The sequence below is a fragment of the Epargyreus clarus genome, unplaced genomic scaffold (genome assembly GCF_041222505.1).
Source record: "Epargyreus clarus isolate Ecla_fem2 unplaced genomic scaffold, WU_Ecla_fem_2.2 ptg000019l, whole genome shotgun sequence".
Taxonomy (NCBI): Eukaryota; Metazoa; Arthropoda; class Insecta; order Lepidoptera; family Hesperiidae; genus Epargyreus; species Epargyreus clarus.
The window spans coordinates 1,470,482-1,495,803 of record NW_027332227.1 but is presented as its reverse complement, the minus strand read 5'-3'; the positions used below and the strand labels follow the sequence as shown (position 1 = coordinate 1,495,803).

Genomic DNA, 25,322 nt, shown 5'->3' with positions numbered 1-25,322 from the left:
TAGTAGGGATGAATAGAAAAATAGGTAGGGTTCAAATAATAATAATAAATATAATTATAGGACTAAGATAGCATAAACATGTTGGAATAAATAAAATATAGCACTAAGCACCAGTAAAAGAAGGAGACTAAAATAGAATGGGAGAGATGATTGAAAAATAAAATAGCAAAGGAAAATAATAATAATAATATTAAAAAATAAAAATAAACAAAATTAAGAAGAAGTAATTATCAAAACCAGAGTTATAGTTGTAAGTAATGAGACTTAACCAGATTTTTAAATGAGTATAAGGATTTAGCAGTACGTATGGAAACAGGAAGGGAGTTCCAAAGACGGATGGCCACTACCGTGAAGGATTTCTTGTAGAAGGAAGTAGAGTGGGAAGGAGTACAGAGAGCAAGGTTTTCAGAAGAGCGAAGGGATCGATCATGGGATGAGTGAAGAAATTGAAAGCGCTGCTTGAGGTAAGGAGGGGTATTCGGATTAAATAAAACGCCATAAAGAAGAGATAGAATGTGGGCATTCCGGCGAAGGCGAATTGGGAGCCACTTGAGTTTCGCGCGATATTCAGAAACATGGTCATATTTGCGTAGTCCAAATATGAATCGTATACACAAATTTTGGAGACGCTCAAGCTTAACATTGTGATACGAGAATTGTATATATAAGATATTTAAGCGGTCGGGTTTTTTCGCATTCCAATAATTCTTTAGTTTCAAGCGATTATTTGTTTGTATCGTGTTATTACAGTATAGCTTGGACAATATTATAATCAGGTTAATGACTAACATTGAAAGTACTACGATTATTTTTTTATTTAGATAATAATAATAATAGTTTATTGTCCAATAAAACCGTACATACAAACTTATGTATTACAGTAAGCACATAGTGCAGTATACAGATAATGATGACATTATTACGAAAATAACATAAGCATAGTAAACTCTGGTACCCATTGTAAGATTTAACTTGTGATTTAGTTAATGTGATGTGAACTTAAATACCATATAACTGATATTTATACAGTGTATTTCATTACTTCACCATAAATATAGCTTATAGCTTATCGCTTAGCACTGAGACACGTCAGTAAAGCGTCATGAAAAATTAAATTAAATGGTATTATGTTGGGGACATTCAAGAGTTAACTTTCGAAATTAGCTTTTTATGAGGTTTGCAATTTAAATTAGCTGTTCACGGGTTAATATTTAATTTATATTGTTACTTTAAACAAGTTGAACTTTAATACGAACGTTGAACTATAAAGTTAACATACTCATAATTTATATTATTCAGTATGAACCTCGAAATATGGTTGTAATTTTCAGTAAGTTTTTTCATCATTAATACTTGGATTTGTATAAATAATTTTATAAGAAAGGATATATAATTATATCCTAATAAACAGCCACGGAAGCTTTGTTACACCCAAGGATACGGATCCCCTCGAATAAGTATGTTGCCCTTAGCACAACCTTTAAAGCGGAACACTTTATCATCATCATCATCAACCCATCACTGTACCTGTGCTGGTCACGGGTCTCCACTCAGAATGAGAAGGACTAGGCCATGGTCCACCACGCTGGCCAAGTGCAAATTGGTATACTTCACCTACCTTTGAAATTTTTTTTTTGTGATTTCTAAGGTATGCAGGTTTCCTTACGATGTTTTCCTTCACCGTTTAAGCAAATGATAATTAATTTCTGAACTGAAAAATCAGAGGTCTGATTTGAACCTCGGACCCCTCGAGCAAGAGGCCGAGTTTCTTAACCGGAACACAGTAGCGCTTAACACTGCTGTTACACACTTTGATCTTTAGTTATATTTCATCACTCAGCTAACGAGATATAATGTATACGCTAAAGTCAAGCCAGGCCGTTATAATTCATGCTTCGTATGATTTAAGTCGTTTCACCTGCTGACACCCATCTTTATGTCTATAAAACTATGAGATAACTAGTACTAGTTGATGAACATAATACTGAATGTCAAGAATAATGCATAAAAACAGGGTTTCAGTTTGGGCGATTTGGAAACAAAAATATGTACAGGTATTTTGGTCTCATAATAGACATGATTTTGTCTTACAAATCGATTAATAATGTAGTTAAATGGTCGTACTAATCAACATTTAAACTCATATAACGGTTATTTATCCACTTAGCGGTTTACCATCAAAGCTCCCATTAGTCCTCATGGAAAATATTATACGGAAATTTTGTGCAAATGCCAAGTTCCTGCACCCAATGATTTAAGTTGCATTTTATATGTTAGTCCTTAATGTTATTATGTAGATAGATACTTAACTCACAAAAACAATTCAATCCTTCACAAATTATGCGAAACATACTCGTTAGCTCGTGTATTTGGGGACACTGTTAAGCTCTAATTAATACTAAACAATGTTACTGAGAAAGCCTTGTAGAGTGCGCAAAACAAGGTATTCATGTGGCCATTTTGGAAGCTGGGAATTTGCTCGCTGTACCATTCTCATGCAAATCTAGACCGGATTTGAATAGTTGCCACATTTAGGTCTCAAACTTTGGGAATTCGGTTCTGACAGCTGAATGTGGTATTCATATCTGGTAACTTTTTATTATATAGAAACTCGTAATGTTATACGTATTTTCGTTTAATTTCGAAAATGTCGATACTACGAAGCAGTGAGGAAATTTTAGATCGTAGAGCTGTTAGGTGATAGAGCCCGTTGTGGCTCAACTCCACCGCCACACTTATTTCTGTCTAATTTCAGCGGTGATTAACGTTGCTGTGTTCGACTTTGAGGGGCGCTGATTGGGAATTGTATGGGCAAATACGTAAACATATACCAAAACAGTTATATTTTTCAAAACGTAAAAACTTATAGAACTACTTCTAAACGCGCATGCAGTCCACCTGATGGTAAGTGGCTACTGCCGCCCATGGACATATGTAATCAACCCCAGATAGGATTACATATTCCTACCTGAGGTTGGCCACAGATGCGCCGCTACCCCTGAGGACTAAACTGGAACGCCTCGAAAAAGTCTGTCTCCCTTACCACACCCTTCAAACGGAACACAGCAGCGCCTAACACTGCTGTTATTAGGTAGAAATAGGTGTGGCGGTGGTACCACCCTCAAAAACATGGACTATTATTTAACGATTAAAGTGTAATTAAAAGTCTTTCTTGTTACAATAGTGACAGTATAATTAAAATTTGTTATGGTGATGCTAGAACTATAACTAAACAATTATTGAATAATGATTATTAAGTTTCTAAGTAGAAAATATAAACAGGTTTTATTGAATTTAAGTAGGACAATCTGATAAATTAAAGTTTGTATTAAAATTATAGCCAATTTGGTTATAATTACTACATAGATTACATTATTACTGCATAGTGGTATTATTGTATAGTTTGTAGTTTATTGCTTCCTTTGATTTCTATTTTTGTATTTACAGCGGTAACCGTTAGGTTTAAAACATATACCTATGTCTAGACAAAATCTACAGTTCACGTGTGATTTTTCAAATGTTTCAAAAAATTTTTCAAAATTTTTCAAATGTGGACAAATCTAAAATGTATGACAAAAAATGGTTGAAAAATAAATCCCAATGTTAGCTCTGAATATTCGTATACCAATTATTCGACAGTACCCATAGTATGAGTTTTTACGTTTTTACAAAAATGACTGTTTTTGTATTTGTTTACGTATTTTCCATACATTTCGAATTAGTTTTTATACAGCCTGCTAGGAGCGCTGGTTGGAAATGTATGGGAAAATACGTAAATAAATACAAATTAATTGTTTTCAAAATCATTTTCCCGCGGATTTTGACCTCGATTTTGATTTTCCTACGTTTTTTAATTCAAAATCCATCATCTCGATTTCTTAACATCTGCCTTGACTGGCAAAATATACGCGTAAAATTTTGCAATGTCGCCCGTGTAAGCGGATCGTATGTGGAGCAAGACGGACTGACGTCCCGGGGTTGTGGCCTGGGTGCAAGCGAAAAGCGATTTAGGTCCGTTTTTAATAATCAATCTATCCAATGTTTTACATGCCAAAGATTAACGTTCGATAATTTCTGCCTACTAGTTTAATATACTAAACTAGTAGGCAGAAATTATTAACGGTGGTGCTATACTAAATAAAGAAAGAAATACTAAGAAAATAAATGTTAGGTATTGTAACTAGGTACATAATTTTTTTTTATTATATTTAACATCTTTTATCTTAATCCCTCTATTATATACTCATTCTAAAATGTTAAAATTTTATACCATTATTATTTGTAAAAATTGTTATAAATTTTATGTTAAGTGACTTTCTCTCTTTCTCTCTCTTAAATATAAAAGGGATCTTTAAATAGTATAGTAATGCAAGAAGAAGGTTATACTTATTAATACGAAACATTTAATAATAATAATAAATAGGTCAAACATAAAAATAAATAAGTAAGTATATAACAAACAGGCAAAAGATAAAAATAAATATGTTACCAATAATCATAACTAACATTTTTAGAATTCGCTTGAGCTGCTCGCTTCTCGCTTATATTTTAGAATGAATTCATCGGAATTTCTTGAGAAATAACAATTCAAGATAAAATGACTTTGATTTTGAAATATTTAATAATTAATATTAGATTCTGAGATTACCTTACAAATAATACATGTCCAATAAATAATGTTAATGATAGCAGTGATAGCCTAGTGGTTAAGAAACTCGGACTCTCGATCGAGGGGTCCGAGGTTCAAATCCCAGGCCTCAGATTTTTCAAAAAAAAAAAGTTGTTATTAGAAATTAATTATCACTTGCTTAAACGGTGGAGAAACATCGCAAGTTTTCATACCCCTGCATACCTGAGAGATTTATAAAAAAAATCTTACAGGTATGTGAAGTCTACTAATACGCACTTGGCCAGCGCGGTGGACTATGGTCTTATCCTTCTCATATGATATGATAGGAGACCCGTTCCCAGCAGTAGCCCGATAATGGGTTGGTGATGAAACAATGTTACTGGGCTGATCTGAAATAATGTACTTAAGTTGACATTATATGAATTTTCAAAACCATTATTGAAATAGTGATTGAGTTATATTATTACTCGTATGTATGACCGTGGCATAGCAGTATGCTTATCGATCTGTCATGCGGAAGGTTTCAGGTTCATATCCACGCTCCGATCGATATAATTTTAATTTTGCTTAAGATATCTGTCATTGTGTAGGTGTCACTTACTTTATGTAAGGCAAAACACATAAAATATTTATTTGGCATTGAGTGTAGGAAGTATTAGATTAGGAAGGTATTTTTGTAGTCTGTAATACTTTTCAATTTCAATGTAATTTGAAATAAATCCCTATAATTCATCCCAATTATGTGTATATTTTCTACCATATACCTATAAATATGTACCTATATCTACATATATCTATGCAGTGGCAGGTGAATTACGTATTGTTTATTAGTTTAGCTTTATAAATAAGTAACTAAATCCTAAGTCCTGTCAAGTACTTAAAATATGATTGTTAACATTTTGAACATTTTGACTTATTGATACCCTTTATACCCCACTCTCCCCTTTACTTTCATAAAACGAAACGAGCAAACAATCAAACTCGTTGCATGACGAAACGATCTTTCAATACGATCAAGGTCACTTCCGCTCCTTTACCATATTCTTTCACCGTGTACGACCTTGGATGGTGTAACATCTGTTGGAGAATGTACTTAAACCTCAATATATGTAATAGTATGTGCTTCTTAACATGGATGTGATAGCCTGATGATTTGAGACTTGGCCACTCAATCGGAGGACCCAAGGTTCGATGCCACTACCCTAAGTATGAGTTTTTACGTTTATACAAAATATGCTGTTTTTGTATTTGTTTACGTATTTACCCATAAATGTGTGGGTCCAATCAGCGCCCCCAGCGGACCGTGTAAGAACTGATTAGAAATGTATGGGAAATACAAAAATAATCAAAGGGTACAGCTTCGAAGTTACATATTTATTATTATTAATTATGTCTCGTATTATCAATTATCTCTCGCATTACGATAAAGGAAAACATTGTAAGTAAACTAACTTAGGGAGTGTGATGTCTAGAAACCCTTTGAAAAGATTTTGAGAGGAGACCTGTGCCCAGTAGTGGGTTAATAATAGGTTAATAGTGGTATATGTCATATATATAGAGAGGAGTGCTGGAGGGTACGTCAGGTGGGGTGAGAGAAGATGTATATAAAAGTGAGAGGGACCGGACGTACGGTGTATTACTTGTTAGGAATTTGGATGCTTAATTATTATCGTTAATTAAAATAATTGCAGTGTTTCTTTAATATCCGGTAAACGTGTCTGATATCTATTAAAGATCCTCGTGGTATGTCTTGTTGACTTAGAATAGCATCACTCCCACTGTTCCTGTGAACTTAGGGTTGATTAATAATGTCTACAACTGGCAATGATCATTTGTCATCAAGTGAATTGCATGCTATTTTTATAGTATAGAATTAGCATACGAACATGCCCTCCACTTGATGGTAAGTGGGTACTGCCGCCCATGGACATCTGTAGTCAAACCCAGATAAGAATAGATTTCTACAGTAATAGATTCCTAAGGACTTAGTAGGAATGCTTGGGATAAGTACAGTTTCCTTAGGAGTACCACAGTCTTTAAAACAGAACACAGTTGCGCTTAACACTGCTGGTATTAGGCAGAAATAGGTGTGGCAATGGTGCCCCCGGAGTCGAACCACATAAAATTCTACTACTTTTGTTTATTTCTATTAAAAAACTGGAAATAGATAATTTCCTAACAATGTCATAGTGATGGAAAGATTATGAATGATGACTTCAAAATTCTCAAAACTGACACGTATAAATATAAAGAACTATGAATCAGTGTTGAATAAATTGGCAGTGGACTTGCAAAATTTTGTTGCAACAATTTTATTATCCGTTTGCAGAAAATCAGATTTCGAAAATCAGGGCGTGGTGCGTTGAAAAATATTGTTATTTCGTTTTAAAGTTCATCTTTAAAATGCATTCGCTTATCATGTGGGAGTTATTATAATGTTTTTGACAGAAACTATATACTTATGATGTAAGCGATGAAAAAAAAATGGTATATCACACCCATGTGACTCATTTAACTGCGTATCATAATATGACATATTATGTACGTATTATTTAGAAAAAGTTAAAAATTTTTTTCTTTTTTATAAAAAGTACCATAAACGCAGATAAAACGCAGCAAATAGTAACATTACAAATTATTTATCTTAAATTACCTGAAGACCATGGAATCGTTCTTTGTTTAATTTTGTGCCACTATTACTACAACTTATTATACCAATTAAGGGCTACTGGGTATATTTATTTTGGCAGAACCCTTTGTGGTTCGACTCCGGCGGCACCACCGCCACACCTATTTCTACCTAATAACAGCAGTGTTAGGCGCTGCTGTATTCCGGTTTGAAGGGTGTGGTAAGGGAGACAGACTTTTCCGAGGCGTTCCAGCTTAGTCCTCAGGGGTAGCGGCGCATCTGTGGCCGACCTCAGGTAGATATCTAATCCTATCTGGGGTTGATTACAGATGTCCATGAGCGGCAGTAGCCACTTACCATCAGGTGGACTGCATCATCGTCTGCTACTCCTATATTATAAAAAAATATATATATGACAAAAATGAAATTTAAGAAATGCAATGATATGCTGAGTTTGTCCCTTTTCGCGGTCGCTGCGACACATTTTATAGTAATAATTGAATGTATTTTTATTGAGCATTGTTGTTGTTTTTTTTCTTATGTTTTATGTTTTTCTTTTTTTGTTTTTTTTTTTTTATAGATTTTCGTATCTCTCTGTTTTTTCATGTGTATTTCAATTATCCGATAAAATCTTTCTTTCTTTCTTTCTTCAATGCTTATTCTTTTAATCTAAAGTGCACTTTAATTTATCAGATGGGCTTTACTCCCCGCGTCGATGACGTGCAAATGGCAATTTCGTATGGAAGCGCATCCATTATGATTACACGCCGTTTGAATTCGGCACGTGGTATGCTAATTAATTTATGCTAAGTGCTATTGTTGGATCTCTCACGGATTGGGTTTTCGGGTTGATTATATTATCTTATTTGGAGTTGATTGCAATGGTTAGTGACTGTGTGCACTCTAATAGGTGTGCTGCAAACTCATTTGTACTTACATTTTAAAATAGGTGATAATTAATTTATACTCTAAAATGGTAAGGGGAATGATTATGCAAGGGTTCAAATGTTTACTGAATAGTTAGTTAATAATATCTAATGATTGTTTTTTAATTCGTCATAAATTCAATATCATTCATTCATTCATCAAGCATCTACGAGTCAAATGGCAATAGAAAAACTAAAATACTAAATTGGATTCTCTTATCACACCACCGTATAAAAATAATTTATCTTATTAAGCGTTTAACCTTCGAAGAGTGTATGGTACATAATAGTTATAATATATAGGCAATAATATAAGCTATAATATATAGGTTATAATTATATAGGCAATATAACTTAATCCTTAACAGGACAGGACTCCTCGTTTATTTGAATCAAGTGGGAGTGGCCACTCAATATTAGATACATTGGCTATAACGTCTACGAATGAAATGTACACAAAAATATAATATTACCATTGAGTTTATAGTACATTTTAATATTAAAGTGTTAGTTTAAACGCTAAATAATTAGTCAGAGAGGGCAAATACTAGTAAATATTATGTAATGGTTACAAAACATCGCGAGTATCATCAAACGAGCTATTTATTTCGCAAGTGGTCCAAAGTGTTTTGCGTTTAATGATATGGAAAGTAGAATAACGGTACAATCACTCATCGATTTTAATGTACGATTTACACCGGTGCTTAAATAGGTAAGTACAGTCATTACCCGACGGCGGAGTATATTGTTTTTGGGCTTATGTCTATGGGTCGGTACATATCCGACGGAAAATGCGTCACGTATTATCGGTCGCGCTACGCCAGAACAGAAAATTATATAATAAAACATTCAACCTTTCACACCTAACCGATAAAGCGTTAGTGCGTCGAGCATACGACGTCTGTTCCGTTTCCGTCAACGCATTACCAGTCGGTCGGCCGCGCGCCACGTGTATTTTGACATTTTTGACAATGTAACATCAGCAGAGATCATTTGTGTACAGGCAAGACAAGACGCGTAATATGGCAGGTTTAAATTGACCGAATAGACGCGACCGATGATACGCTCGACGCATTTTCCGTCAGATATGTACCGATCCTATATGTCTCGTTTTTAGCGCGACGGTACCTTAAAATTCGTCAACTCGTTTGGGCTACAGAGCATGCTAAAGAATGAAATAGATATATATGTATACGTTTGAAATATATTTCCCTCCCTAGACGGGTAAAACTAATTTAAAGACTAAAATATTTAAAAATATTTGCAGCAAGTCATTTTTACACATGAAATAACAAAGCTTTCTTATAAAGAAAACTTGTTACATAACACACGTCTCTCGTGCATTCGCCATTAATAAACAAAGTAATTGAAACAAATTATTTACAGAAATTTAATTTAAGTTTATTCTCATGTAATGTAATATACAGAACAATACTTAGGGAATAACAGCACTTGCGATTTGTGAGCGCGTTTCTGATTAATCTGCAATCAAAGTACAACTTAAACCAGTGCACATTTGCAGAGCATACCAATACTGATATAACATTGACAAGTTTCAAGAAATCGTTTTAGTTTATTATGAGTATTTTAAAAAACATCCTTTTGCCGTACAAAATATTAAGTATCTGAAAATATTCCTTCTTGAGATTGTATAACACACATCAGAATATTGGTATATGTATATTCTAGGCTAACGTATATCGATTTTATGGCCAAACATTAATAAACTTACACGGCCAGTGTGCCGCCGTGCTAAAGCATTTAATTTAATGTTTTAACAGAAAAGAGCATTTCTCAGCTTTTCTATAAATAGAAACGCTTGGAAATGCGTAAATAATGTTCACTTTTTATCGACTAAAATAAAACATATATTCAATCGCGCCTCTGAAAACGCCCTACTCCAATGAATAATACCTATAAAATTCAATAATGTTAGAGCTTGGTAAACGAAACTAATATGTATCTAGATAATGTCAGGTGCATAATTGGTAATCTACAATCTTCGATCAAATATTAATAGCCATCTACTGTGAATTTACTTAACTACTTACCTAGAGTTGTATTTGAACTACGCGGCTATTGATAGGAAGTATGGTTGGGGAAAAATACGGTTATTATTTTATTGTATTAATTGTTAAAATATATTTTCGTTAGCTTATGAATGAAACCTTCTAGGGCTACGTACTACTACATACCTACAAAATTACCTTCTAACTACTACGTAACTAAGAATAAAGATCCAAAAAGAATTTCCTTTCGAAGAGAGCGGCGCACTGGCGACTCCTACAATGCAACAATTACAACAACAATGAATAGTGATATATGTATGCAATTTTTAAATAAATTAGTTAAAGGTAAATAAATTATTTCAAATCCGTAAGGTGCTGGTTCGGTATCAAATTTGTTACTTTAAAAAGTATGTCGTATCAACTTAGGACAGGCAAGTAACTACTTCTGTATTTAGATTTAGATACCTATTAACGATACTGACCTCAAAACATCAATCGATTCTCATTACCGTTTGTTACCGTATGTTATGGACACTGTAAAGGAACACGCAATCCACCTGATTCGAAGCGGTCATTGCCGCAGGAGTATGTAGCAGCTACTCAGCATTGTAACTAGGGGCTGGCCGAAGATGCGACTGTCAGGAGTACTCCTTCTGCAGGTACATATCGCCGACGTAAATCGAAAAATAACTACATTATACTCATGTAACGTATAATTCAATGACTCGATGAAAAAAGGCGTTAAGATTCAAATTTGATTGATTACTCTATTTTTTTAAACTCAGGGGTGTACATTTTAAATCTTGCTATGGGGTTCCTAATTGCTCATGTCCATATGATACAGCAGTTGCCGATCCCAAATTGGCTGCGAATTGTACCTATTGATCTAAGTCTACTTCTATCTACATAATCTGATTATTTAGTATTTCGGCCTTAACACACCTATCTAACAGCAACGCAGCAAAGTTATAGTAGTTTTACAGGTAATACGAGTACATATTGTAATTCTGTGATGTCAACTCTTTACTCAAAGAGTTAAAGCGTTGTTTGAATTTAAATGAATTTAGAAGTAGATGGCGCTATTAGATACGCTGTTTTACAACATGCAAGTGTAGCGAACATTCAATCGAACGCATTCGAATTATAAATTTTATTGTACGTACTATTTTTATTATTTAAGATATCAAATATTTTTTTCCTCGGCCGTACATTTATTTGATGGCTCGGTCGTGAAAGGCACCACATGTTGCATGGCCAAATAAAAATAAAAATAAGCACAAAATTTATAATCCTCATGTCAAAATGTTATGCAACAGTCATTATTTTCATTAGGCGTAGATGGTAGTTTTTTGTAGGCGTAAGTATTAATTTAATTTAGAAGTGTTTCATGTTATTATCTAAGAATCTTTATATAATACCAAAGAACCTTTAATATTGGTACGATGTGTCTCTTTCCGTGGTCGTTGTGGGATAAGGGATTTATACCAGGGGGTGGTTTGTAGAGTCTTTCGTTGAAGTTATTCTGTACATTCTGTATTATGTACTGCAATTGCCAACAAGCAAACCCGCGCGCGGTAACTATACGTAAAGTGGAATTCAAAAAGTTAAAGGATGCATCAGGATGCATAAAAGGGGGCTTTTTCACCAGAGATGTGCAAGGCTGCTAAGTTAAGAGCACAAAAAAATGAAGCATTTCTCCGGGTAGATTTCAACCCCACTTTCTTTGAAACTTTAGTAGATAGCGTTTTCAAAGCCCAAAAAAAATGTCTTAGATCTATGTGTAAACTATCATCAACCGAATCATGCAAGACTTACTTTCAACAATTAAACATTATGACTCTCCCTTCGTTATATATTTATGAAGTCGCCCTGATGGTAAAACGTGACATTCAACATTATGATAAAATGATATCTAATAGGCATAATAATAAATTACTAAATTTGTACTCAAGGACTAAGCTGTTCCACGACAGTATATTTTGTATGGGCCCTAGGATATACAATGCTCTACCTATTCATATCAAGAGTAAAAGTGAATTTGACTTTAAAAAATCACTAAAAACATTTTTGACACAAAAAGCCTATTATTGTATTAAAGATTTTTTTGAAGACTGTTGTAATAAAAGATTATAATTAACGTTAATAATAAACGATTGGTATTTTATGATGACTAATTTGAAATGTAAACTTTGACTATTGGTAATAATTAATGACATAATTATAAAAATAATTTATTCGAATTTATTTTTAATCACAATTTCTAAATTTGCATGCCTTGACAGGTGGAACTTGGCGAACTTATATACCTTTACTGTTATTTTATGTCTTACCCATGTTCTTGCAAATAAATGTATTTGAATTTGAAAATTTGAATTTGAAACTATTTCTCTATTTGCTAGCATGTCTCTAGTAGAAAATTACGTTCAGTCATTTTATCATGAAGAAACCTAGATATTTTTTCAATAATACTTATAAGTATACTTGGCACAAAGCAAATAAGAAATTTATAGACAAAATAAAAAGTATGTAGTGAAGTATCGCGCAAACAAGCTTAATAATAAGAAGATAGAAAATGTCAATTATTTTGAAATAACAGACGTATCTACTTTATTATCGTGAAGATTATTGGCATCGAATCAATGATATTAGGTATTACTCTTTGCATCAAATGTACACATTCACTCGACAAGTTGCATACGATACGGTTTGCACAATGTTCTAAATGTACCGCGAGAGTTTATTTTATTTTTTGTTACACTTTAGTAATCCGTTTGTAACATGTAGAAAACGCAATCATCATGTTTGTGTTACAAATGTAATGTTTAAAATTTTAATGTAATGGAACAAATTTTAAATAACGAAAAGTAGTTTCAGTTTAGGGGTGTAAAAAGTCGCTTAATTTTTTTTTTATATTACAGGAGTAGCAGACGAGCATGCAATCCACCTGATGGTAAATGGCTATTGCCGCCCATGGCCATCTGTCAGATGACATCAGAGGTCAGAGGACATCAATCCCAGATAGGATTAGATATTCCTACCTGAGGTCAGCCACAGATGCGCTGCTACCCCTGAGGACTAAGCTGGAACGCCTCGGAAAAGTCTGTCTCCCTTACCACACCCTTCAAACCGGAACACAGCAGGGCCTAACACTGCTGTTATTAGGAAGAAATAGGTGTGGCGGTGATGCCGCCGGAGTCGAACCACAAAGGGTTCTACCACCTTAAATATTGCATGAATGAATAACTATTATGAAAAATTGATTTGTAGGGATATGGACAGACCCTAGACCAGCCCACCTGAGATTCTGAAGCCACTGTATTTATACAACCTTATGTAGAGCTTCATACTTGTTAGAAAAACTCTTCAGATCTCAATATTTTTAGAGATGTGAATGACATCATTTCAACTCTGCATATTTTCTATCATACTCTGCATATTTTCTGCATATCTATAATAAGAACTTTTACTTCAAACCGAAACTTAATTTTTTAATGAACGTTAAAATAAAAATTAATTTTGTTTTAAATTTTGATAGAATCATCAATTTCCATTCTATTTATTTTTTTTTCACATTTTTTTATTTAAATATTTTATCGTTTTTTATTTATTAGAATTCATTTTGAAATTAGATACTGTTCTACGTTTAAAATGCAACACCATATTATCAAAAAATAATGTGGTCATATAGTAACAACCTACGAGTAACATCAAAAGTTGATATAAAGATAACAAACCATTAATAAGCGCATACAAAGCCCCCTATCGGCGAACGTGAACACCAATTCGGTAACGACATACTTTCCCAACTACACAACAATATAGATAGGTGTCCGTCAGAAATCTATCAGATGTACGAATGACTGCTTGCGCGCTAACCGGATAGATGGCGGTATGTTTGTTTGTGATAGTCTAGTGGTTAAGAAACTCGGTCTCTTGATCGAGGGGTCCGAGGTTCAAATCCCAGACATGCACCTCTGATTTTTCAAAGTTATGTGCGTATTAGAAATTAATTATCACTCGTTTAAAACGGTGGAGGAAAACATCGTGAGGAAACCTGCATACCTGAGAAACCGTTTTCAAAGGTATGTGAAGTCTACCAATTCGCAGTTGGCCCGCGCTGGACTACGGCCTAATCCTTCTCATTTTGAGCGGAGACCCGTGCCCAGCAGTGGTAGAATAATGGGTTGATGATGATGTTTGTTTGTATAGTTCAAATGTTTTAAACCGAAAAGTATTAATATTTTGTTTACTGGCAAAAAGCAGTTATTTATTAGAGAAATCTTAAAGGCTAATATTAATGCATGCTCTTACCTTTAATCGTTTAAAAAAGTACTATTATGATTGTGTAACATATAAACATTAGAAAAAATATTTTATGGTTTGAAGACGTATGGAACTCTTCATGGTATGACTGCAAGTATAGACAATATAAGCAATATAGACTGCCTTCAATTATTTATAGGAAGTTGAAGAAGTTGACGACGAAAATTTGGTCCACATGTACAAGGATTGAAGTTCGGCTACAAACATATTCCTAACTTTGAGGGCTAAGTTGGTATATGTCTTATAAGTGTCTACATTACCATCCTGTTTAAAGGACCTTTTATACTTTGGATTTCAGTGTTAAGTTCCATTGTCAGAATATTAATATGTCATTTACTTACAAAGTAAATCGTGCCAATTTTTTTCTAAACAAGGAAAATAATTGACAATTTCTTTCGCTACCGGGAAATTCGTAAGCCGTCGTGACTAGATTATCCGGAACTGTAAAATCAAATTTGAACTGCTTGTTCAATAACGCTAATATTATTTTTACTTTTTTTACATTTATTAATTCGTCTGAATATTTATTCATACTAAACATTCAATAAATTATTCATGAATTAATATTCATTCATACTAAAACAACGCCCTATACTAAAACAGAAATCAAAATTACATTAAGATGTCTGCCTTCCCTAGAATGAAATCAAAATCCTGTGACTGTTACACTACCTAAGTTGGAACGCCTTGGATGAGTATGTCCCCGTTACCCTTAAAGGAGTAACACATCAGTTCTTAATACTGCTGTTGTTAGGCAGAAATAAGGTGTGGCGATGCTGCGTCTGGAGTCGAACCACAAAAGGTCTTACTATCTTTGAACCACGTATACTATTTCTGTGGATAAATTTTAAATAATTTATTAACTCAAATTATCCTCAACCCAGAAATCTTCGAGTGTTCAAAATTTCATCATTGCACTTGCAGTAAACAGAAAACTGGCTCCATTTCGAAACGTGAAAAGAGCAAATTATACATTTTTCCCAAGTGCCCGCGAACGTGTTCGTATATTGTCGAGCAAATAAAGTATAATGTTTGTGGACCTGATGCGATTATGAAATGAAATAAAAGGAAATTATTTATTGCAATTTTACTTATCACAAAAACATAACAATACAATTAAATATCTTTGATTTAACAATATTTAGTTTATTAGTACAATAAGTACACACATATTGTTTCAGTGTGTTCATTGCAATACGTTAAAATTTTGATTTTACTCCTTTATCATGATATTTCTGAAATATTTCATAACTACTAGTACTACACTTATCTATAGCAATAAATTAAATTGGAGTGTCCATTTCCAATGTCAAAATAAAAGCTTGCTAATTGAATATGAAGGTTTATCGGTACTTATAACAAAAAAAATATTATTGAAATATTTGTTTATATCTCCGTCCGTCTGGCTGTATTTTGTTTGTTCCGACTAAATTTCGAAATGGCTAAACCGATTTTAATGACCAGTTAGGTTAGTATGTAAGGAGTAACTTTATTAGAAAATCCTAAACCTAGGGTTCCGTAGAAAAACCCAGGGCTTTTCCAGAATATTTACATATTCAAACGCACGTGAAACTACGCGGCACAGCTCGCCTAACGGCTGAACTTATTTTGATGGCCAGTTAGCTAATGATATAACGAATAACTAAAACTACTTTTTAGATTGACTTAAACTATGTTTTCCCATGAATTCTTCAGAATATTCACACCATAAAACGCGCGTGAAACTGCGTGGCACAATTTGTCTATAAATCTAAATGAGGAGTTTTTTTTTTTAATAAAAATCGGACTTTTTATAAAAGTCTACACTTGGGGAGCTTTATAAATAAACATTGTCTTAAAGACACCGTTTCTGATTATGCTGTGATAACGGCCATACAACATTGTATTACTTACCAGTATTATACCTTTTTTGTCCGGCGGTGTACACAAAATCGGTATATGCATGTGATTTTTCGAACAATAGGACAATACTAGCTTTGTTCGCATGCAGTAATAGATGTATTGTAGGTTTATGGGTTAAGTTAGCTGGCTAAAGATGAGTTGCTTAAGACCTAGTTATTGACCGAAAGGCCCTTCCTTGGTCCACAGTGGCACCTCTGTCATATCGTTACGTTACAGGCATGTTTTTGTCTTATGACGGAGGTGTTAAGTGCTTTGTTGTTGTATAATGAGTGTGGAAATAAACTGGAAGATACGTGGAACCAACTTAATTCTCAGGTGTAGCAACGAATCCGTCTCAGAGGGAGACTCCAATACTATTTTCTGTTTATTCCAGATGTTTGTGGGCGGCATTGGCTGCTTACCGTCAGGTGGATTACAATATTATTGCCTAATTCAATATACCTAAACACATTTTTTACCTTTCAAAGCCAAGGTTTTTATGAACCGCATACATATTTTTCCATATTGATTCAGTAATATGCATGTAAATGAGATTAATTTTTACATTCTTAGTTAATGTTGACTGATCAAAATGTTTGATTTAAACATTTACAATAATGACTGTCCAGGCGCCTGTTGTGCAAGGCCTTTTTTTTTTTTTTTTTTGTTTACGAGGGGGAAACCTTCAAAAGGTACCCAGTGTCGTGGGAGCGACGTAGGGTTATGTGGGATTCTTACCGCACTAAAACCCCCCCGGTGGCCGTAGGAATGCAACCGGAGCCCTCTTAGCGCGTTGCCCCGTCGGGCTCCGCCCAGGTGAGCTTGGCGCTCGCCACACCGTCTGGTGCGTACGACGGTATGAGACCACACATACCGCCGTCCTTCCCGGGGCCGCTGGCTGGGCGGTTCGAGCTCCCACTCTTGCCACCCGCAACCCCGGAAGCCCCCTTTTAGTCGCCTCTTACGACAGGCAGGGGATACCGTAGCCCTATTCTGGTCCCGAAACTACAGGGACAAAAAGTTGTGCAAGGCCTAATATCGCAATAAAGAGTCTAGTCTTAATGTCCAATCTTTGTTAGGCAACGTCTTTCCCTTCGAGGCATACGTCATTGTTGTATAGGCCAGTTTTCACTTTTATTAGTGTTCAGAAACGGTACCGGTAGCGCCATCTAGTGAGCGTCTGCCTACATATTGAAAGAAGCCGATGCGGATGCCGTTGTCACTTTGAAATAAATTGTTCTTCGCACACGATAGAAAGTTCGAATTCGTTTTTATTGAGTAGATAAACCTGAAGCCCCCTCATACTGAACATAATTTGGTCTTCGAGCCGAATAATTTGGACTTCAATTTCGAATAACGTAATAATAAACGAAGAGGAATAAATTGAATCGCCGTGCAAGCGTTCTACAGCATCAGAAATCGTCGCAAGCGTTCTACAGCATCAGAAATCGTCAGTTAACGGTCAGGTTCTTCAATCCTATCTACTCCTTCCCTATACGAATTGTGTTTAAACCGTGTTATTTTGTGCATTTCAGAAGTCTGTGTCTGTGCAATTACATACGAGTAATATCATCAAAATCGTGAGTACCTTAACTTTCTTATTCATAGGCCTTTAAAATGGGTGGTGATGATAAGCTAGAAGTGCCTAAATCTGGTCTCTCAGTTTCTCCCACGAGAAAACAGCTGTGTGACTTATCTGATCTCAAAAAACAGCGTGGAATTCTGAGAAGTAGATTAACGCAGTTTAAAAAGTTTTTAGACAGTTTTCACGATGTTAGCCCCACCCAATTTCAAATTAAAGAAATCAAATTTAGGATGCAGGCTGCTAATGATCATTTTATAAAATTTAATAATATAGAAAGTCAAATTGAATTATCTTCTCCTGATTCGGAAAGTTTGTCTAATAGTGAATACGTAGAATCTTTTGAATCATTATATTTTAGTGTGTTAGCTACTGCTGAAATTTTAGTCGAAAGTGGTCAGGCTGACGACGGTTCCAATACGAAATTTAACGGTCGTTTATCTAGGTCTAGCGTTAAGTTACCTGATATAAAGCTACCTTCTTTCGATGGTTCGTTTGACCAGTGGCTTGAATATAAAAATTCGTATATAACTATGATCCACAATCGTTCAGATTTAGACGAAATCCAAAAGTTTCACTATCTACGGTGTTCACTTAGTGGCAGCGCCTTGCAAGTAATAAGTGCATTAGAATTTACTCCTAGTAATTACATTCACGCATGGGAATTATTAGATAACAGATTTCATAATACTAGGCTTCTTGTACACAACCACTTAAAATCGTTATTTTCTATTTCGCCTTTAAAGCATAAATCCCACACGCATATTAGAAAGATGATTGATACAGTTTTAAGAAACCTACGCGCTTTAAAAACATTAAACGAACCAACGGATTCATGGGATACAATCATTATTTATTTAATTGTTACAAAATTAGACGCAGCAACCGAACGCGATTGGGAGAATTACAAAGGATCTATATCCGATGGCACAAAGTTAAAGTTGGATGATTTGCTTTCGTTTCTTAAAAATAAAGCGGATATGTTGGACATGATTAACGCTAGTCATAATAAACCTGTGAATAAACCCACAAATGTCGTTAATATAAACAAAGGTTCACAAAATCTACATCACTCACAACACTCACAGGCACATAGTTATGTTACTACATCCAATAGCACGAAAAGCAAATCATCTAACAATAATGTTTACAAACGCGTCACTAACTGTCCTTCGTGTAACGGGAATCATGCACTTTATACGTGTTATAACTTCTTAAATCTGTCGGTTAAAGATAGAATTAAATTTGTAAACGACAAAAAATTATGTCATAATTGTTTACGCGCGGGTCATTCATTTACCGATTGTTTATTTGGGCCCTGTAAACAATGTCAAAGCAAACATAATACTTTACTTCACTTAAATACTTCATACAATAACATTAATACGTGTGCGCGCAACGAGCACTCCGTCGATCACAGTGCAGCTCCGGCTGGCCCGTCGACCGCGCTGCATTCCGTATTCTTAGATACCTTTCACACGGACAGCGATTTAACGCTGCCGCATTCGTTGCAACCGGTGTTATTGTGTACAGCATTAGTAGATATTATCGATCAAGATAATCATATACATTCAGCCCGAGCGCTGTTAGACAATGGTAGTCAACATTGTTTTATCTCAAATAATTTAAGAAAACGATTAAATACGCCTTCTATACAGTCCACTATACATATCTCAGGCGTCGCACAGTCTGTGACGCAATCGAATGAACTATGCGAAATTACTATACGTTCAAAATTAAACGATTTTACTAGAAAGATAAAATGTTTCGTCCTGCAGCGCATTACATCCAGTTTGCCCTCGGCGAGCATTAGCACCGATCTTATACGTATTCCGAATAATATCCAGTTAGCAGATCCTACATTTTATAATCCTTCGGAAATTGATTTGTTAATTGGTGCGGAACTCTTTTGGGATATATTAAACGATGACAGAATTCGATTAACTAATGGTCCATACATTCAGAACTCAAAGTTAGGGTGGTTACTGTCTGGCCCATTATATACGGAGGAGGTAAATAAACGCAACTTCAATCACGTTCAATGTAATTTTAATCAATCCTTAGACGATCAACTTAAACGATTTTGGGAGATTGAAAATATTCCCCCATCACATAGCGTTTTAACTCGCGACGAACGACTGTGTGAAGACCTCTTTACAAATACGACCGAGCGTCAATATGACGGTAGGTTTGTTATACGGATACCTCTTAAAGAATCACCTAGTACATTAGGCGATTCATACACTTTAGCAAAAAACAGATTTCTTTCGTTAGAGCGTAAATTAGAACGTTCGCCTGATTGTAAACGTTTATACTGTGAATTCATGAAGGAATATGAGGTTTTAGGTCATATGACTCGCATAGATGAAGTAAGTAAACCTAATTTCTTTTTGCCTCATCATGGTGTTCTCAAAGATAGCAATACGACTAAGTTAAGAGTGGTATTTGACGCTAGTGCAGTATCTACTTCTGGTAAATCGCTTAATGATATCCAACTACCAGGACCAGCACTTCAAACTGACATATTTTCTATACTTCTACGTTTTCGGCAATTTAAATTCGTAGCTTGCGCAGATGTGGAAAAGATGTTTAGGCAGGTTCTAGTCCATCCGGACCAACGGTCGCTGCAGCTCATACTTTGGCGAGAGAACCCGACTGATCCACTGAAAGTATACCAACTCAATACGGTCACCTATGGGACTGCGTCGGCGCCTTACCTTAGTATGCGTTGTATACGGCAGCTCGGGTTGGATTGTAAAGATGCGGCCATAGCACGTGTTATATTTGAGGATATTTTTGTAGATGATTTAATTACGGGAAGTGATGATCACCAACAATTATTAGAAATGTGTAATAAAATAAGTAATGTTTTACAGTCTGGATGTTTTTTACTTCGCAAATGGACATTTAATTCTGACGTCACTCGTAACGCGTTATCTCGTCAGTTTGTAGGTGAACACACGCAAAACAAAACGCTTGGTATAGGTTGGCATAATGAATCTGATGAATTATACTTCACTACCAAGATTAATAACTTTAGTAATGGGTCGAACTTAACTAAACGACAAATGCTATCTACTATTTCGCAAATATATGATCCATTAGGTCTACTTTCTCCTGCAGTCATTATTTTAAAAATATTATTACAGCAGCTATGGCTTAGTAAACTCGATTGGGATACTCCAGTATCACGCAAGATTGCTGTTACGTGGGAAAATTTTATTAAATCATTAGATTGTTTATCCGAATTAAAGATTCCACGTCATGTTATGAGTAATTATGTACAGCACAAAGAACTACATATTTTTACTGATGCCTCACAATATGCGTATGGAGCATGCGCTTACATTTGTACCTATAACAATAACTCAGAAGTAGTAGTTAAGTTACTTTGTGCTAAGAGCAAACTAGCACCCTTAAAATCATTAACAATTCCTAGATTGGAACTTTGCGGTGCTCTGGTAGGAGCAAAGTTATATAAAAGAATAATTGAATCATTACGGCTAACATTCACTAATGTCTACTTCTGGACGGACTCGACAATTGTCATTGGTTGGCTTAGCATGTCACCACATTTGTTAAAGTCTTTTGTACAGAACCGTGTTACAGAAATTAATGAACTGACAAACGACTCAAAATGGTTACATGTTCAAAGCAAAGATAATCCAGCTGATCTGTTGTCTAGGGGTCTATCTCTTAATTTATTAAATAACAGCAACTTATGGTGGAACGGTCCATCTTTTTTACACGATAATAATAATAATTTTTCTCATAATTATTTACACGACAATATAATTAACTCGAATAATTTACCTGAATTAAAAGGTCAAACGTTAAATCATGTTTGTGTTCAATCTTGTAATTTAATACAATTCAATAAATATTCGTCTTTTATTAAACTTAAACGTGTATGGGCGTATGTACTACGCTTTATAAATAACCTACGTAGCCGCTTCGATTGCAGCGACAAATTCATTCCGCACACCGGTGTCTTAACTGTGGACGAGTTAAATAGATCGCAATGCTTGCTAGTTAAATGCGCGCAGAGTGAATCCTTTCCGGACGTATACAGGTGTTTAAGTAATAATAATCTACCTATTAAAACAAACGCTAAGGAAATGAATCGTATAGCCGGTTTGAATGTGTTTTTAGATGCGCAAAACTTAATTCGTGTCGGAGGAAGACTTGATAATTCTATTACTTTTAATTACAATAAGAAACACCCGTTACTATTATGTAGCAAACATCCATTATCAGTTTTACTAGTTAGGCATGAACACTTGCGTTTACTTCACGCCGGTCCTCAGTTGCTATTATCCAGTTTACGTGATTTTTTTTGGTTGTTGAGTGCAAGAAACCTAGTTAGGAAAGTAGTGCGTGAATGTATCACTTGTACCCGTATAAAGGGCAGGACTTTAACCCCAATAATGGGAAACTTACCAGCTAATCGTTTGGACCCCGGGTTTCCATTTGAACGAACTGGTGTGGATTACGCGGGACCTGTGATGATTTTAAATCGAAAAGGCAGAGGTTCCAGGTTAGTAAAAGGTTATATATGTCTTTTTATATGTTTTCTTACCAAGGCCGTGCATTTGGAGCTAGTTACCAGTCTGTCTACTGACGACTATATTTTAGCACTTAAACGTTTTATCAGCAGACGGGGTAAGCCGAATGCTGTTTATTCGGATAATGGTAAAAATTTTGTGGGTGCTGCTAGAGAAATCTCTTCAGTTTTGTCAAATAATAACAAACAAATAGTCGATTTTGCTTCTAATGATGGAATTCAATTCCATTTTATTCCCCCATACTCACCACACTTTGGAGGCCTATGGGAGAGTGGGATAAGGTCGGTTAAATATCATATACGACGCATCGTAGGTAATGCTAATTTGACCTTTGAAGAATTTAGCACGGTTCTTGCACAAATCGAGGCCATTCTTAATTCTCGCCCTCTATCACCCTTATCCACTGATCCTACCGATTTGACTCCACTTACGCCTGGTCACTTCCTTCTAGGCCGACCGTTAACTGCGCTGCCTGCAGAAGACGTGGAAGACGTAACCCCGTCGCGACTGTCTCGCTATCGTCGTATGGAGCAGCTGCGGCAACATTTCTGGCGTCGCTGGTCCAGAGAGTACATTTCGGAGCTTCAGATCAGAACCAAATGGAAATTGAAGAAGGACGACATTATTTTGGGTAGTTTGGTTCTAGTCAAAGAGGACAATCTACCACCCCTCAAATGGCGTCTCGGCCGAGTTAATCGAGTGTTCCCGGGTGCTGACGGAGTGTCTCGTGTCGCCGAAATTACAACTTCAATGGGGCCTGTCCGGAGGCCATTTTCGAAGATATGCGCTTTACCAATGGAAGATGCTACATCATCAGAGGATGCCACACCAACGGAGAATGCCGCACCAGTGAAGGATGACATACCGTTGGAAGAGGGTTCTTCCAAGGCCGGGGGCATGTTCAGAAACGGTACCGGTAGCGCCATCTAGTGAGCGTCTGCCTACATATTGAAAGAAGCCGATGCGGATGCCGTTGTCACTTTGAAATAAATTGTTCTTCGCACACGATAGAAAGTTCGAATTCGTTTTTATTGAGTAGATAAACCTGAAGCCCCCTCATACTGAACAATTAGTTTACCTTGTTATGTGGTATAAAATGTAAGTGTTATATTATTTTTATATTTCATTCAATGTTAGCGAAACTTTTTGGATTTAAACAATTAGTTATAAATAAAATTAGGTTAAATTAATGTTTTTAAATAATATAACACTTAAGGTCAATTAAGTGGTTGTTATGGAGGAAAATATTATAACAGTAGGTATGTTAGTAATATATAATATATATACCTACGATTTTCATTTGATTAGGCGCTATGAGATTTAAATCGCTATATTATTTTTCTATAAATAGCTATGTAGATGTATATAATTAATAATTATATATTACACGAATATACTACGTGTATCCTGTCCTTCATAACCTATTCCTTCTCTAACTTCGCGCACACTAACCTTCTTCCTCCGCTTGTCTCTCTTTTCTTTTTCATGCATAGGTGTCTGGAAGAAATCGCTACTTAGCGATAAGACCGCCTATTGCATACTGTTTGACCTGTGTATATATTTTGCTATTATTTAAATTCATCTGTAAGTGTGCAATAAAGAGTATTCTATCTATCTATCTATCTATTTTTAAAATTTAGAACACTGGCCATAATATTTCAATAACGACCCATTATTAATAATCGGCTATTATTATTTTTTGCCTTCCAAAATCGACAATTTATAGTAGACGGAAATTGTTAAAATCGATCTTTGGTCAATGTAAAAAAAAATATATGTCACATTCTTTGGTAGCTAAAACATGAGAGATTGATTAATTATTATTAACGAGATCGGAGATATTTATACGTACAAAGTTCTTAGTTCTGATCGAAGTTTCAAATATACTACGATGCATTGGCGTTTCTTACTACGATTACCGTAACGAACGGGCTACGTGATAAAAGCAACTTAATAAGTAAGCCCTATGTCCTATTCTGTATAATTTCAAGTACGTCTTTAACGTCGAATTTTACAGCTTCATCGGATCATAACATGTAAAATGGGTCATAAACTTACGAAATTCAACTACACTTTTATAGAAGCTTCAAAGAAATGTATACTATACGCAATAGTTGTCGTCAGTGACATTGAATTATTTATTTGCTGGTTATGTTAACCAAATAACCGTTTCGACGTAAACAATATTGCTACATTCCACTAACCTTAACCAGGTTACGTAAAGAAGTTTACCGTTCGGGAAGGTGCGGCTACTGCGACTATGGAGTTAAGTCGATGTGGAGAGATTTTTAATTTACTCAAAAAATATATTTGTAATTGTATTGTAAAAATTGTTAGTTTTTTAAAGACCCGAAAATAATATGAGTCTAATATTATGCAATTGTTTACTTATACTACAAGAATTATACTTTTCACTATTTTTTCATTTTGAGAAGGTAGAGTCATTTTGTGTCATTTAGAAGTTTTAAGGTAGTAAAAAAATCTTTATAACAAATTTATAAAGTAAAATTTGAATTTTATCTTATAATTTTGTTTAGTATAATTTCGGTCTATGATTTCAAGCTGTTAATAATAATGAAACCTAATAATAAAATTTAGAAAATACACTATAATGAATGTGCTAGATAAACCTGTTTTACATGAGACATTTTAGTAATAGAACGTTATTATGTTACACTAACTTTTAATTTTATCCATTATAAAACACCAATCTAATGATATATTTATGCAGTTGTACAGGAAAAATACGTAAATTAATACTTGGGGTAAAAAATCTA

General features: G+C 34.9%; 1 protein-coding gene and 1 long non-coding RNA gene across 2 annotated transcripts in view; both read left to right on the top strand.

Moving 5' to 3' along the window:
* The window catches only part of Ance-3 (angiotensin-converting enzyme Ance-3), a 198,458-nt gene that overhangs the window by 91,147 nt on the left and 81,989 nt on the right, over positions 1-25,322 (top strand). The window lies entirely within an intron of this gene.
* Positions 21,490-23,559, top strand: LOC140750375 (uncharacterized). The gene is made up of 2 exons (XR_012103199.1): positions 21,490-22,517; positions 22,997-23,559. It is a non-coding gene; the product is annotated as an uncharacterized LOC140750375 (long non-coding RNA).